Source organism: Ruditapes philippinarum, unplaced genomic scaffold, assembly GCF_026571515.1.
Source record: "Ruditapes philippinarum isolate M1 unplaced genomic scaffold, ASM2657151v2 ctg6812_1_1_1_1, whole genome shotgun sequence".
Lineage (NCBI taxonomy): Eukaryota > Metazoa > Mollusca > Bivalvia > Venerida > Veneridae > Ruditapes > Ruditapes philippinarum.
The window spans coordinates 43,869-61,875 of NW_026857596.1; the positions used below are offsets into that span (position 1 = coordinate 43,869).

At 33.7% G+C, this 18,007-nt stretch overlaps 1 pseudogene; it reads left to right on the forward strand.

Annotated features, from left to right (window-relative positions):
- Positions 1-1,020: 1,020 nt before the first annotated feature.
- Positions 1,021-18,001, forward strand: LOC132750264 (zinc finger protein 888-like; annotated as a pseudogene).
- Positions 18,002-18,007: the final 6 nt, after the last annotated feature.

Below are 18,007 nucleotides of genomic sequence, written 5' to 3' on the forward strand. Positions count from 1 at the left end.
AAATATGGGTCATCTCCGGTCAAAAACTAGGTCACAGGAGCTAAAAATAGAAAAATGTTGTTTACACTAGTGGTTTCAATTTGATCCAAATATATTGGAAATTGGTTAGGAAAATTGTTTTGATGATTTTTAGGTCAATATGGGTCATCTCTGGTCAAAAACAAGGTCACAGCCTCACAGGAGCTAAAAATAGAAAATCTTAACACTATAGTGGCTGCAGTTTTCATCAAAATAGTCTGTAAATTTGTCATGAAGGTTGTTTGAATGATTTCTAGATCATGTTTGAACATAGGTCATCTCTGTAAAACTAGGTCACAAGAGCTAAAAATAGAAAAATCTTGTGAACTCTCTAGCTCTAGTGGCTACCGGTATCCAAATATCCTGGAAATTGGTCTACAAGTGTTGTTTGATGATTTCTAGGTCAAGTTCGAATATGCGTCACCTGGGGTCAAAAACTAGGTCACACTTTCTAAATAAAGATGAACCTTAAATTGTTAACACTGTAGAGGTCACATTATTTACTCAATTGTCATCAAACTTGGTCATGATGCTTGTCTTAGTAATTGCTTTGATGAGTTCGATATGGGTCAGTGGAGTGATCTAGAGCCATTTTGGCCCTCTTGTTTTAAATTTTACATACTATAACCTTAAATTATGGCATTCATCTGAACTTGGCATTTACCAAAAACAATGTGACATTCTCCTGCTAAGATTACTGGTCTTGAATTTCTTCGACTTTTTTGTGTATTTCGACTGAAATTGTTTCTGCTTTTTAAGACAATTCAATTTCCAAAAATAATGAATAATACTTTCTCTGTATTTTTTTCTCCATTTAATTTACCAATGCATTTAAATATGCATGATTTCCGACAACCGTCTTTGATTTGTTGGCCTAGCCCTACCTTCTGTACTTATATAAGAGCAACGTCTCACAAAAAGGGCCGAAACGCTAATGGGCGTATTTCACACGGGGCCGATTTGGTTTGGGGCCGAAACAAATCTATTGTTTGCTGAGTGGCTGCCCTTTGAAAGTAATCCGCCATGGTAAATAATGAACGAAATTAAACAAAAAGTTTGGTAGTAAGTAATCTGTTAACTATTCCCGCAGTTATTATTGACAGTATTACATGATTTATAGTTTGCTAAAACTCCTCGTACGGCAATGCATATTTTAGAATTCTTATGTCTATAGATGTTTGTCTTTGTTTATTCACCCATGTGCTTTGATAACGAGTTCGGGGTTTCGGTCCACTAACGATTCGCCCCTAGTCAAAATATATTTACGTGCCAAAGCTTGATTCTGAGATATTTCCGTTCTGGGGGAGAATCTCGCTTTAACTTTATCTTTTAGAGGCGAGATATTGCCCAGACACGAAAATAGTACAATATCTCGTCGCGCAGTATACAATTAGTTGGACTAGATTCGCCCCATAGCCTACTGGTTGGGGACCACTAAACCCGGACGGCCCCGTATGTCAATTCTGACCAATTTTAACACTGGTCACATTAAAATATGCCATTACCGTGAAATAAGTGATGACGCGGAATTAGTGATGTTGAGTATATATTAAATTATAAATGTCAATACAATCAGAAATAAACAAACTAGTTTGCTAGTTAGGAGAAGAATCTTGCTGAACTTTGTCAAATTTTTTGGTCTCTATAGGTTAAAAATTATGGAATCTGTATGGACAAATGTATGAAAAGTGTCCGGTTGATGGTCCCCAACCAGTAACGACTTGCACACTTCAGTGGCGATTTATTCCAGATTTAATGGCAAATTTAAACCCCTCTTTAGAATAATATTTAAAACAACTTTTAGGTTATCAATATTGAAAAATTAAATGTTTAAATGATTGTTTATATTGACCATACGGACCCGGCGTTCTACAAGCCAAATTAAAGTTCTACTGGTTGGAGACCACCAAAACGGACAACCACTTGAAACCTGGATGGCCCCGATGCCTGATTTCATTTTTTTATTATGCCACCGCAGCATCTGCGATGCGGTGGCATATAGCGATTCACCTGTGTGTGTGTGTGTTTGTTTGTTTGTGTGTGTGTGTTTTATATAGATTATATAGCGAACTTAAAAAATCTTCTTGTGAAAAACCAATAGTCCAATTTAAACCAAACTTGGCAGGATTGATCCTTGGGTAAAGGGCTTCCAAAGTTGTTCAAAGAATTTCATTCCATGCAGAAATCTGGTTGCCATGGCAACCGAAAGGAATTACTGTAAAATCATTATTATTCGTGGGGCACGAATTTTCGTGGTTTTCGTGGGTAGGTCAATCCACGAATTTAAGATCCGACGAACTTTTATCCCAACAATTACGCCTTACCCAGTCTCTGTTCTATATATTACAAACATGCTTCGGCTCTTTTCCGGCCGGTATTTCGTGAAATGGATGTAAGTACAGACAGATAACCAGGTTAGTGACATAATAAATCCGTTTGCAATATTTAAGAAACTTGAAAGAAAACTCGACTTTATATCCTCAATTTACTGTCACAAATGTCGCATCTACATACTTGATCGTTGTAGTCTACTAGGACTTGATTGTGTTAGCAAGAATACTTGACATAATCGAGTAAATATGGGAACCCAGGCAGTGCAATAATTAGCGCTAACAAAAATTGTCAGTTTGCTCTTATTAATTTAAAAAAAGTCTTTGATATTAATGTCGTAAGTACACAAAACTATAAAAAAAAATACGATCGCTAAAACAGATTTATTGTACTTTCTTTTGTCGTTTTTAAATGATTCAGTTTATACGAATTTTAATCTGTATTTGTGCGAATGCTATTCCGTAAACACCAAGGACGCCACCGACGAGATCCACATATACTCGTGTTATTTACCGAGAATAATTTATATGCATGTAAATTCACACAGTTGCTGTGACGTTGCGTGTAGTTACTGTCAAATATGTTAAGACCAATGCAGGGTGTAAACTTTTAAACTCGCTGGTTAAAACGTGCCAGGTGTCGTATAAATTATGCGATGTTTACATCGGCGAATTACAGGGGCAGTGTGTCCAATGGAGGTGCATATCATGTCACATAAATGTGTTAATTGCAGTCAATTATCGGCAGTAACTGTGCTATATTAGAGTTATGCCCAGAGACAAGGATTAAATTTATTGACAACCGCTGTGTGACAAGTAAAGATATGTACATGTTGTAAGTAAAAATGTTCGGCGATTAAGATTACTTTGCATTAGGTTACTGAATTTTTTTTAACAAGAAAACGAAAATCAACGAATTTAAGAACCCACGAAAATGCCCGTTTTGATAAAACCACGAAATTTCATGCCCATGAATATAAGTGAATTCGCAGTATAAGAATAAATTTAAAAAATCTTCTTGTAAAGACCCAAAAGGCCTAGAGCTTAGATATTTTGCATAAGGCATTGTCTGGTAGACCTCTACCAAGATTGTTCAAATTATAGCCCTGGGGTCAAAATCGGCCCCGTCCCAGGGGTCATTGATTTTCACTATATGTACATATAGTAAAAACTAAAAATACCTTCTTGTAAAGACCCAAATAGCCTAGAGCTTAGATATTTTGCATAAGGCATTGTCTGGTAGACCCTTACCAGGCATTGTCTGGTAGACCCTTACCAAGATTGTTCAAATTATAGCCCTTGGGTCAAAATCGGCCACCCCAGGGGTCATTGATTTTCACTATATGTACATATAGTTAAAACTTAAAATACCTTCTTATAAGGACCCAAAAGGCCTAGAGCTTAGATATTTTGCATAAGGCATTGTCTGGTAGACCTCTACCCAGATTGTTCAAATTATAGCCCTGGGGTCAAAATCGACCCGCCCCGGGGGTCATTGGTTATCCTTATATGTATATAGTAAAACTTACAGTAAAAACTTTTAAAAAAAATCTTCTAGTAATTGACAAATGCTAGAGGTAAGATATTTTGCATGAAACATTGTGTAGTGAAGCTCTAGCAAGATTGTTCAAATTATAGCCCTGGGGTCAAAATTGGCCCCATCCCTAGGGGTCATTGATTTTCACTATGAACATAGAGTAAAAAAATTAAAAAATCTTCTTATCTGAAGGTACAAGGCTTAAAGCTTTGATATTTGGTATATAATATCATCTTTGGGTCCTCTACTAAAGTTGTTTTTAATTATGCCCTAGTGTTGAAATTGCCCTGCCCCAGAGGCGCTAGATTTCCTTATATGTATAATGTAAAAACTTGAAAAATCTTCTTCTCTGAATTGACAAAGGCTAGAGTTTAAATATATGGCATGAGACTTTGCGAAGTGAACCTCTACCAAGATTATTCAAATTTTAGCCCTGGGGTCAAAATTGGTTCTGCCCCGGGGGTCATTGATTTACATTATGTATATCTAGTAAAAAAATAAAAAAATATTTTTGTCTGAAGGTACAAGGCATAGAGCTTTCATGTTTGCTATATAATATCATCTATAGGTCCTCTACCAAAGTTATTCAAATTTTTCCCCTGGTGTCAAAACTGGCCCTGCCCGGGGGCATGATTCTCATTATGTACACATAGTAAAAACAGAAAATAAAACAAATGTTTTCTGAATGGGAGAAAGCTTCAGCTTAGATATTTGACTTGAAAGAATGTTTGGTGGACCTGTATCAAGATTGTTTTGAATTAAACCCTTGGGTCAAAATTTTGCCTTGACCAAGGGGACAGTGACCTACTTTCTTGTCCTTTGATGTACAGCAATGAAATTTTGACCATGTGCACAGTTTTAGTTGTAAAATTGAACTTTGATATCAGGTGACCTAGACCTACTTTCTTGTGCTTTGATCTACAGCTATGAAATTTGAACCATGTGCACAGATTAAGATGTAAAGTGGACTTTGATATCAGCTGACCTAGATTTTGACAAAGTGTCTTACTGTGTTGTCCTTTGATGAAGGATGTGTGAAATATGACCTTCACCACCAAATTCACTAGACTCAAGTGCATTGATATATTCCTGCTCTGATCTTTTATTTGATTAACAATAGCAGGCTGTCAACCAATTCCTATATTCCTATAAAACTCCTATATTTTGGGTCGGAATCCTATATTTTAAAAAGCCTCCTATTTTTCCTATATTCTCCTATATTTTGAATATTTTTCCTATATTTTTAAAAAAAATATATTGCCGAGGAATTCAAAGAGATTTAAATTTTGGTACTGCTTTTGGCCTTTTGTATTTTACAGGTAAGAGAATGTCTATGCCTGCATCAGCATCACATTACTATGCTCAAGGCTGCTGTGCTCCTCATAGCCATCTGCATGGTCACCATGAAAAGCAGTGCATCAGTATGTCAACTTTATTTCAGATGACCATTCAGATGATGGTCATGCATTGCTGTAACTTTCTGCCGGGATGCTGATGCTGTGGTTCAAAGCTAATGCAGGCTGTCCACTGCGTCCCTAAAAAATTCCTAATTTTTTCAGTTTGGCTAAAATTCCTAAAAAAGTGAAAAATTCAAAGGGAATTCCTAAAGGTGCCCTATTTTTTCACTGAAATTCTTCATTTTTTTTCTTTTGTTATAAACATACTTATAACTTGTAACCCTGTCAAAATAATCACGGACATAACTAAGTCGACCATGTTTTGAACATGGTCAAAAATGATTTGGCCATGATTTGCCAACTCAAAATTGATGACATTGAAATGGTTTCGTTTTAACTAAAAGTTATTTTGACTATGTCAGTAACATTGCTATTTCATAATCAAAGCATTTGTTGATCATCATGTTGACAGCAAAAATACTACCATATCATGGTCCTGAAACTCAAATCATAACCATAAGAGTCCACTTATTCTGGAATATTTTGACACTTTTTTGCCAACTTCAGATATCTTGAATTTTATGTTTGTTCATTTTATCCAAATTTTCTGAAGTGGTCCATTTATTTCATATCATATTTAAAAATGATCATTATGAAGCTGTTGTAACACAATCTTAATTAAAAACATGTATAAATAGTTGTCAAAAATTAATGTACAATTTGTTTACTCACAACTCTTTTATTTAAATCTGCATAATATCAAAACAACATTGTAAAGTACTGAATGGGTTAACGTAGACTTTGAAAAATTAATTCTTTCCCTCATACTTATTTATCCTTTTCGATGTCATTGTAGGAGAAATTGCTTATTTTGCCACAAAGCTTTCAATTTCATTCAATTCTTGTTCTTTCATTCATCTGGTACAATTTAGGAAAAGGCAGACTCATATAATTAATCACACTCAAAAATAATTTGGCAGTTCAGTAATATAAAGCTCATTTCCAATTACAATGTACACACATTTTGCAATTATGTGATCTAGATAAACTGCAATTGAATGGTCTGTGTGATGAACTTTTTTGATGTGCATTTCTTTGTGTTGATTATAGATGCTTCTCATTTATTCAAATGACTGTACTAAGGCAAATGCCTTTTTACTTCCTGCTTGTAAAAAAAATTTCATTTGTCCATATTCAAAAGCTGCATTGTGCAAGAATTTTACTGTATAAGAATTCCTTTTAGACACTTGTGGTTATAACATTCCCAAAACATAGGTAAAACATGTTCTTTTTGACATGTTCAGCCAATTTAAAAAAATATGGTTTGAACATGATTTGACTAAGACCATTTCCGCAGGGGAGGCAGTTGACCAGTGAGTCCACACTGGTAGCACCTTTGCTCTAACTAAACTAGAGCATTATTTGTCAGTTACTTTTGTGTCAAATATGCAAAGATTAGCCCTCATCATAGTCCTTTGGGACCTGAGTTTATTTATTTATAAAATTGCAAATTTTAGCCCTAAAATTTCTATTACGTACCATAACATTCCTAATTTTAGCCCTAAAATTTCTGAAATATTACCCTAAAATTCACCCTAGTTTTATGTCAAAAGGTGCTGGACAGCCTGCTAATGGTGTCCTTCACTTATACGGTAGACATTTATCGTAGAAACAGCATGTGTAAAAGTAAGAATAATTTACATTTATATAAGCATTGGTAAGTTAAACAATTTAAGTTGAAAACTCCTATTTTTTGCCTCTAAATGGTCCAAAAACTCCTATATTTCCTGCAAAAATATTCCTATATTCCTCCTTTATTTTGGAAAAGACCTGGTTGACAGCCTGCAATAGATTTAATCACTAATCTGATAATAAGAATTAGATAGGTCAGGGATCTATGCATTATGACAATCTTCAATTGTATAGAAACAAAAAAAAATATGTTCCTACACTACTATTTAGTGTTGTATTAATGCGGTGGCATAGCATTTTTCTCAAATGCAATCTTGTTTGTTCAGTGTTGTTGATCTATCGGTCGATTTTATATCAACAATAACTGCATGTTTGTTCTATAAATATAAATAAGTAGTTAGATTTATTTCAATTTTCGTAAACGGTAATGTACGGGCCCGTGCGGTTTAAAAGTTCTAGTGGTAGGTGAGTCAAGTACGACTAGCCAGGACACACTGTATTGGCTAGCCGTACAGCATTTTTCAAATTTATAATGAAAGTCAAATTTGGATAGGTTATATTTTGTGTTTTTAAACGAGGATTATAACCAAGTAACCACATTTGTCCTTCTGTGTTCACTTTGATAAAGATGCTCCGCCATTTTGTAAAATTAATAAAAAACAACTTGAAAATGAATATGAAGGTAATGTAAGCATACTATTGTCTCTTTCTTGTTAAATTCATACAGTAGTATATTTTACCTGGACATCTCATTTGAGATACATGTATAATATTCTCGATAATATACTTGTCACTAAAACAAAATATACAACAAAAATCGCTTAAAGTCATAAAATAACAATATGCAGTTTTGACTTTCATATAATTTTGAGAAGTGCTGTACGGCTAGCCTGTGACCAATACAGTGCATCCTGGCTAGTCGTACGTGACTCACACGGCTAGAACTTATGCCTAGCCGTATGGGCCGAAACGGCTAGCCACTTCCAATATTTTAATGTATTTTTCAAGAACGTTGATATTGAAAATTTTGATGTCAGGAGTGCAATACCTGACCTCTTATACTAGCTATAATCATTTGCAGAGTGAATAATAGAATATCCTAAACTTCAGCAATTGCTGCTGAAATATTTATATCATGTTAAAAATAAAAAATAAAACACCAAAGCCTTTATTGAATTAAATCAGCATCATGTATATTATATCTGTCGGGACACATGTTACTGTAGTGTGGACAATTTAGGTAATTTTGGTACTCTTCTTCACAGGCCTCAGATATAAGACTTTAAGTGTCAACATGATCAGAAATAAACAAACTAGTCCGTTAGTTAGGAGAAGAACCTAGCTGTACTGTGACAAATTTTCAGATCTCTAGCTATGGAAAATGTTTAAAAAGTGTCCAGTTGGTGGCCCCGACCAGTAGCCATAAATAAGTTTATGGATTATGTTCGCCCATTAATTACAAGATATTGCATAGATCTATTATCAGAAATAAATTCATTACAAATTAAAGAGTTCTTGTGAGCCAGTGTAAATTCTGTGTCATTTACAAATGAAAATTGTTTAAAATTAATATTTTTTTTTTATAATCTAACAAAAAATTTACCCAAAGACACTTAATGTCCGTGATTGACCTGATAGCATTCTTAATTATTTAATTGTGAATAACAGGTATGCTGTATCTTAAAAAATAATGGTGAGCAAACAACCGGCTTGAAATTTTCCCTGTTATTTTATAGTGAAAAAAACATGTTAAAAGTGCTTGAGATGAAATTTTTATTGGAAATGACTAGCTGTATGGGCCCGTACTGCTAGCCAAAAATTCTAGCATTTTGATAATGTCATGCACGGCTAACCAGGACACACTGCATTGTCTTGCCGTACGTCACTTTTCACAAATATATAAAAGTCGAAAATGCATAATTATGTTACTTTGTGTCTCTAAAATGAGGATTTTTAACCAAGAACTTGCATTTGTAAATAAATAGAATATATAAATAATTATATTGGCCAAAGAAACTTGTTTCATAACGGCATGATCTGAGTGGAATAAATAAATAAATAGAACATTAAACAAAAAGAAGAAAAAAAGAAGAAACAATAGGAACAAATTATAGCAATTGTATAATTGTATTTTTAAATGGGTAATTATCGAACATAAAATCTTTAAATCCTGTACAGAGATTTACATTAGAAATTTCTTAGGACGCGTTTTACGAATGTAAACTTTCCTTAATATGATTCATTTGACAAAATTCTACTGTACTGTCAATAATTAACACAATTATTACAGCACAATAACAATCATTTTCGCTGGTTTTTTTCTTCTATTTTCTGTGCTTTTAACATTTTAACGTTGTTGAAAATTAAACTTATTGAAACAAAAAAGGATTATTATAATAATTATGTAGGCTTCAATTGTTGTTATTCAACTGCAACTATATAATCGCTTTTTTCTAGCTTATAATCTCTCTCAGGGAGATGAAAACGATCGACATTCGTACTTTTTTAGCCAACAACATACGAAGGCAATCGCTGTATAATCCTGGTAAATCCTCGTTTAAATACATAGAATAACATATGCATTTTCGACTTTCATATGAATTTGAAAAGTGCTAGACAATACAGTGTGTCCTGGGTAGCCGTACGTGACTCACGTACGGCTAGAACTTTTGGCTAGCCGTACAGGCCCATACGGCTAGCCACTTCCATTTTTATTACTTGTAAATGTATTACATCTATGATCTATACGTTATAACCCATACAAATGATTAAATACTGTTTCAGTTTATATCTCTCTGTATTTCCACCAGGACATAAATTATTAAGTCACTGATTTTCAGAAATAAAAAAATGATCTCGATATGATTGGTGTTTATTGGCTATTTAACACCGGTTTGAAGTTTTGCTGTTATGCTATGAACAGTATTTTCTGATGCACTCTTTTGGTAAACACAAGATTCACTACTGTTTGGAGTCCCACACTGCTTCCAGTATCTTGCACTAATAGAGGCGCATGAGGTTCAGACTGGTTTCAAAACCTTCCTCAGTTTAAGTCTGAAAAATGATTAAAGTTCATTTTAAGTATTATTATGATGACGTATAAATGAAATTTCATAAGGCTTGAATGAACGCATCACAGATGTAATTGTCATATTAAAGTCTTTGCCTTGAAAATGTAGCAATCTATTGGGTAAGATCTAGACTATTTCAGAAGAAAATTTGTATGTAAGCCACTAAAGAAAAAGAAATGAAACAGAGTTGGACCGCCAGTCTGAAACTTGTATGGTTTTCTTTTGTGTAAAGTGTCATGTTAATTTTGTTCACTGCTATATGTATTTAAATGAGTATAGATGATTTGATAGTTTCTTCCATCTTCTTTACTTTTTTACGCCGGAACTGGTGTTAAGGAAATAAATGTGAGATATGTCAAATAAAAGATACAGTAATATTTAAGTTCTAAGTGCACACAAAGACGACTGTCCATTTAAATATTTGCGTTGAATTTAGCGCATTATAGCCTTGAACATTGTATATTGTTGTTAAAATTTATTTGATGAGGGCATTTTAATATTAACATTTTTAAGCTCACCAGAACCGAAAGGGTGAGCTACATGTATTAGAATCAAAGGGGGACGCTCTGGCGCCCATCGTCATGCATCAACAATCGTCGTCTTCTTTGAAACTGCTGGGCAGATTTTGTTGAAATTTGGTCTGTAGCATCCTTGTGACAGTCACACTTGAATTTACTCTTGTCATTTCAATAGGCCTCTTTTAGCGGTCAACAGAGCTATAAAAATAGAAAAACCTTTAAACATCTTCTACTACAGAACTAATTGATGGATGATCACCAAACTTTGTCTGTAGCATTCTTGGGTAGACTAGTCTTTTATCAAGTTTGCTCATATTAATTTGATTGGCCCCTTTTAGGGGTCTCTAGAGCTAAAAATAGAAAAACCTTTAGACATCTTCTTCTACAGAACTAATTGATGGATGATCACCAAACTTTGTCTGTAGCATTCTTGGGTACTAGTCTTGATAATTATCAAGTTTGCTCATATTAATTTGATTAGCTGTATTAAAGGGCCGCTAAAGCTAAAAATAAAAATACCTATAAACATTTATCTCTACAGAACTAATTGATGAATGATCACCAAACTTTGTCTGTAGCATTCTTGGGAAGTCTTTTATCAAGTTTGCTCATATTAATTTGATTGGCCCCTCTAAGCGACGGCTAAAGCTAAAAATAGAAAAACCTTTAAACATCCACTACAGAACTAATTTATAGATGACCACCAAACCACATAGCATTCTTACGTAGTCAACCGTAGTCTTTTATCAATTTTGCTCATATTAATTTGATTGGCCCCATTTAAGCTAAAGCATAAATGCCCCTGGTCATGGCATTTCTTCAAATTATTGTTTAAAAATATTCTATGCTCAAATTTAATATTAGAAAATATTCACAATGGAAAATTTCTAACACTGAAAAGCATGGTTTCTGGTGAGCGACTCAGGGCCATCATGGCCTCTTGTATATTCAACAAGTCAAGCTATCATTTTAAAGAAGGCAGCCTACAGTTGTTAAAAACTTATATTAATACGATATTTTTCCTTAAACTTTTAGAAACGTTTTTTTTTTATTAGTTTTATTTCTTTCTCGCGGCGTATTCTGTTAAAGCATGCTTGTAAGGTTGTTTGTTAAGCATGTAACATGTGTGGTTTTATTCCAGAGTATGCGCTTTTTTCAGAATGTACGCTTTGCGTGTAAACTGAAACGTTCACCTTACTGTATTAATATATTGTATGCTATTATTTTATAGAAATGCTGATTCCTGGTGTATTTTTTGCTGATTGGGAGAGGCTGTAGGGAGATGTAAGAAAAATGCAGTGGAAGAAAGAAGTTGTTGAATGGAAAACACATGCCAAACAGTTAGCAAAAGCATTTAATGAAGAAAGTACCCATTTCTGTTATACAGTACCGATTTGAATGATGAAATTGTTATACATACATGAACAATGAACACTTCCTATAATGTGAAATGACAAAATTTAGATGAGGAGTTGAATATCTATTCATTTCATAAATATGCTTACAATGAGGAAAGTTTTAGCTATTTAAAATAAAGATGAGAAAAAAAGTTTTGAAAACAAACACAATTGATAGTTACTTTGCAGAAATAAGAAAGGAGTATTTTGTAGGATGTAAATGAAAATTTATATAATTTTGTTCAAGACAATATAGTGAAAGTGGGAAATACAGTCTGGTTTATAAACATTATTCTCTGACTTGTGAAATATCACACTGGGGAAATACCATTTAAATATGTGATAGTTCATATTAGAGTGAAAGTGCTATCAAGATACATATACTAGATTAACAAAGATGTGATGCACAAACAAGTACTTTGGTGTTAAGAATAGTCTGAAATGACAGGAATGAAAAATCATCATGGGATTTAAAGGTTAAGCATAATAAATAATCTTAAGCAATACTGTTGTGTATGTTATAGTTTCTTAAAGAAGTTACAAACAATAATCCAGTCTGGAGAAAATACAGTTTCTGTTATAGCACATTCAGCCACATGAACTGTCTGAAGCACACATGAGGTTATATACTGGAGAAAATCCTTTCAAATTCAATTAATTCAATGGCACAGTATTCATAATTTGAAGTGACACATGAAACATTCTTGAACAAAAACTTTCTATGTAATGAATGTACTGGCACATTCTTCCATATTTAGCAACATACGGGGAAGCATCTTGGAATAAACTTTCGAAATGGAATATCTGTGATGTCAATTACAATTGTTACTAGTATATAGTAAATCTGAAGCAACACATTTATGAGAAAACATACTGAAGTAAAGTATTTGAAATATGTCTGCCTTGACAAGTTTAGGAAATCTTAAGAAATACAGGAGTAAACATACTGGAGAAAAAGAAATTAAATGTGATTTATGTGATGGCACATTCAACTGTATGAGTCAACTGAAGCAACACATAAGTAAACATACTGGTGAAAAACCTTTTAAATGCAATATCTGTGAGGGCACTTTCAGCCATATGTTGACTCTAAAGCGACACATGAGGATACATACTGGAGAGGAACTTTTTCATTGTAATATATGTGATGGCACATTCACTCAATTGTCTTCTTTAAAGCAACACAAGATGATTCATACTGGAGAGAAACTATTTAAATGTAGTATGTGTAATGGCACATTCATCCGCATGAGCAGTTTTAAGGAGCACATGAGGATTCATACTGGATAGAAACCTTTTAAATGTAATATATGTGATGGCACATTCAGGCGAAAATCTACTCTAAACCAACACAAGATGATACATACTGGAGAGAAACTTTTTAAATGTAGTATATGTGATGGCACATTCAAACGCAAGGGCAATTTGAAACAACATATGAGGAGGATTCATTCTGGAGAGAACCTTTTTAAATGTAGTGTATGTGATGGCACATTCAATGAAATGTCTACTTTTAAGCAACATATGAACATGCACACTGGAGAGAAATCTTTTAAATGTAGTATATGTGATCGCACATTCAACCGCAAGGGCAATTTGAAGCGACACATGAGGATACATACTGGAGAGATACCTTTAAAATGTGATATCTGTAATGGCACATTCAGCCGTATGTCTACCATTAAGCAACACATGAGGATTCATACTGGAGAGAAACCTTTTAAATGTAGTATATGTAATGGCACATTCAGGCGAAAATCTTCTCTAAACCAACACAAGATGATACATACTGGAGAGAAACTACATACTGGAGAGAAACTTTTTAAATGTAGTATATGTGATGGCACATTCAAACGCAAGGGCAATTTGAAACAGCATATGAGGATTCATTCTGGAGAGAACCTTTTTAAATGTAGTGTATGTGATGGCACATTCAATGAAATGTCTACTTTTAAGCAACATATGAACATGCACACTGGAGAGAAATCTTTTAAATGTAGTATATGTGATGGCACATTCAACCAAAGGAGCAATTTGAAGCGACACATGAGGATACATACTGGAGAGAAACCTTTAAAATGTGATATCTGTAATGGCACATTCAGCCATATGTCTGCCATTAAGCAACACATGAGGATACATACTGGAGAAAAACCTTTCAAATGCAAAGTATGCGGTGACACATTCAGCCAAATGTCTTCTTTAACTCGACACATGAGGATACATACTGGAGTGAAGCCTTTTAAATGTAGTATATGTAATAGCACATTCAGGCAATTGGACCATTTGAATCTACACAGGAAAAGTCATACTGGAGAGAAATCCTTTGCACATTCACCTGCAATGTAATGTATGTGTTTGTAAATTCAACCAAATGTCTACTCTCAAGCAACATGTGAGGAAACATACTGGAGAGAAACCTTTTAAATGTAGTATATGTAATGGCACATAAACCTGATGAGCACTCTGAATCGACACATGCTGAAGCATACTTGAGGAAAGCCTTTTTAATGTAATATTTGTGAGGGCCCATTCATCCATGCATTTACCATAAAGCAACACATGATAATACATACAGGATAAACACTTCCTTGAAGTGTAATGACTAATGTTTAGATGGATCATTCAATCAAAAAATCAGTCTGAAGCAACACAAGAGGAACATACTTGAGAGATAATTTTTTGTTGAAATGTATGTAAAGTGCATTAAAGCCTCTCATCAGGATACATACTGAATGAAATGGCTGCTGGATAGTAAATGGGTATTTGTGTCAGCATTTGTGCTATAACTGTCTATAGCTTTTTCATTGACATGATTGATGTCTTCTTATCTAGAGTCAGTGTACCCGGTGTCGTACACTTTTTTAAGGACAAATAAGAAAATTATCTTATAGTTAAAAATTCTTCTTATAATTGATATTATTTTGAAAATGACATCCTTTGCCCATAAAAACTGATTACCAAAACGTTTCTATCTGAAGTAATTCATACTTCTAGGCGCACTTGACTTTAAGCAACAGGAATGGGCCAAATATAATAAATAGTGGACTCGCTTCCGCACACAAAGCCTTTTTTATACTGAAATGTTATTTTACATCTTAAACATGTTTTCTTATTTATTTAACATCTCTCAGTCCAGATAAGATATATTTTTTTGCAAATTTTCAGGACTTCAAATAAATTTAATGCACATTCTTACTACAATATACAAACATTTATTTCCAATCATAGTAGTACACAGGAAACATGTAACAGCAATGAAAACATAATTGTTTACCACTTTTAGGTAGTAAACACAGACATAAAAATTTATTATTGAAAGTTTTTTCATCTATTTTGTTATGATTTGTTTGATTAAGAGTTTCATCTAAAACAAAAGAATCAAGGTGAAATGACTTGACGTTTGGTAGTTGGGAGAAGTTAATTCATGTGCATATATTTCATAACTAACAGCAAATTTGCCATAACAAAAACATACATTTCTTTTTAAATATGTATTTTATATTAATCTTAAAGTGACATTATGCTCATATTTAATATCAAAGTCAAGTAGAGCTGAATTGAGTTTATATTTCAAAAGATTGACTGTCAATATGGTGTTTGACCAACAGTTGATATACGAAAATGCTTAGGATAAAATTATATATCTGCCTAAAATTTAAAAAGACTGCCCCACTCTTTTTGTGCCCCCACGTTAGTGGCAGGCATTTAGATTTACCCTTGTCCTTCCGTCCGTCCGTCTGTCCGTCCGTCCTTCCTTCCGTCCGTCCTTCCGTCCGTTCACTTTTGTGTCGCACGTAACTCAAAAAGTATTTGACTTAGAGTCATGAAACTTTACAGGAATGTTGATTAGCATGTGTAGTTGTGCACCTGGGTATTTTGGTCGGGATATTTTTAGTATTTTCAGAGTTATTGCCCTTGACTTAGTAAAATTTTGCAATTTTCAACTTGTGTCGCATGTAACTCCAAAAGTATTTGACCTACAGTCATGAAACTTTACAGGAATGTTGATCAGCATGTGTAGTTGTGCATCTGGGTATTTTCGTCTGGATATTTTTAGTATTTTCAGACTTATTGCCCTTGACTTAGTAAAATTTTGCAATTTTCAACTTGTGTCGCATGTAACTCAAAAAGTATTTGACCTAGAGTCATGAAACTTTACAGGAATGTTGATCAGCATGTGTAGTTTTGCACCTGGGTATTTTCGTGTGCATATTTTTAGTATTTTTAGAGTTATTGCCCTTGACTTAGTAAAATTTTGCAATTTTTAACTTGTGTCGCATGTAACTCAAAAAGTATTTGACCTAGAGTCATGAAACTTTACAGGAATGTTGATCAGCATGTGTAGTTGTGCACCTGGGTATTTTCATCTGGATATTTTTAGTATTTTCAGAGTTATTGCCCTTGACTTAGTAAAATTTGGCAATTTTCAACATGTGTTGCACATAACTCAAAAAGTATTTGACCTACAGTCATGGAACTTTACAGGAATATTGATCAGCATGTGCAGTTGTGCACCAGGTATTTTCGTCTGGATTTATTTAGTATTTTTAGAGTTATTGCCCTTCACATAGAAAATTTTTGCAATTTTCAACTTGTGTCGCAAGTTTCTCAAAAAGGATTTGACATAGTCAATAAACCTTATGGGAAGGTTGCTCAGCATATTTTAGATTTGCACCTGGAGTTTGGCTTGTGGATTTATCCAGTATTTGTAGAGTTATTTCCCTTGACTAAGTAAAAAGATTGACAGAACAGTGTCGCGGTGGGGGCACCCGTGTCCTATGGACACATTTCTAGTTATAAACTAAGTGTTGTAGTTAAATTTTTATGGATATTGACAGAAATTTCATTTGGATCTTTGCGTTATTTATTGTTTATGCGAACTTAATTATTAAATTAAATGGAATTATTGCAAAATGAAAACTTATTTTGATCTTCACCCGTCCACTCATTAAATACCCTTGGATGGGCATAATGTCACTTAAACATTAAAATAGAAATTAGCATGGTTTACGTGCTGAATAAGTTGTTTTTATGTGTGACATACACAGCCACGTTCATGTATTTACATTTTCGTCTGCACCCTCCAGGGAGAGGCTGGGGTGCAAGACTTTTCCCAGACTTTTCAGTGAAACACAAATGAAAACTGAATAAATTCATTTTAATTTTCAAGAAAAAATGAAAAATGGGAAAGTGTGCGCAGTGATTTTTTTACCTCTGCATCCTGAGTCCATGACTCATTGAATTTGCTGTGGATGCAAAGTTTCAAATAATGTGCATCTTTTGGATGCATACTTTTTCTGAGTAGGGAGTCCTGTCTGACAGGAATTTGGTAATAAATATCAATTGTGTTCAAGTTATGTCAATCATATTCTAGGTCTGCAAATCTTCTACAGATAAGAAATAATAATGTGCTTTACTATATATAGATTAGCATAAAAATATTAAGGAAAATGAAGTTTTGATTAATCTCAAACTAAATTAATGGAAATGAACTTATTAAATTTATTTGACAGTTTGAATAATTTCAGTACCAGAAGCATTGTAATTAATGTAGAAATCAAATTCATTTTTTCTTCATTCCATTGTTAATATACCTTTCATATCACTAAAGCAATATTAAGCCTTGTAACTTGGATAAGTCAGCTAAATTTTGGGACTAATAGATTTATAGCCCAGCGAGTCCTAGGACCCTCACTAATAGTTTGTAAAAAAATCACTGTGTGCGGGACCGGGTCCTATGCGGAACCGGGTACACTGACTCTAGACAACACTTTGATGACAATCAAACTAACCTTAATTTGCTCATAAATGACCTTGAAATTGTAATTTTTGATTGTTTGTTACGCTTTTCTGTTGTTTGATGTAACTTTGTTATTGGCATTTGAAATGTTTTTATTTTTGGACTTAAATAGATCTACCATTTTCTCAAAATTTTGCAGATAGTTGAACTGACCTTAAGTTTTAAGACACTTTATCTACCATGCAGATCAAATAATTGAACGTGGCTGGAATTGTCACATCTTTGTAATTAGGTACAGGGTATC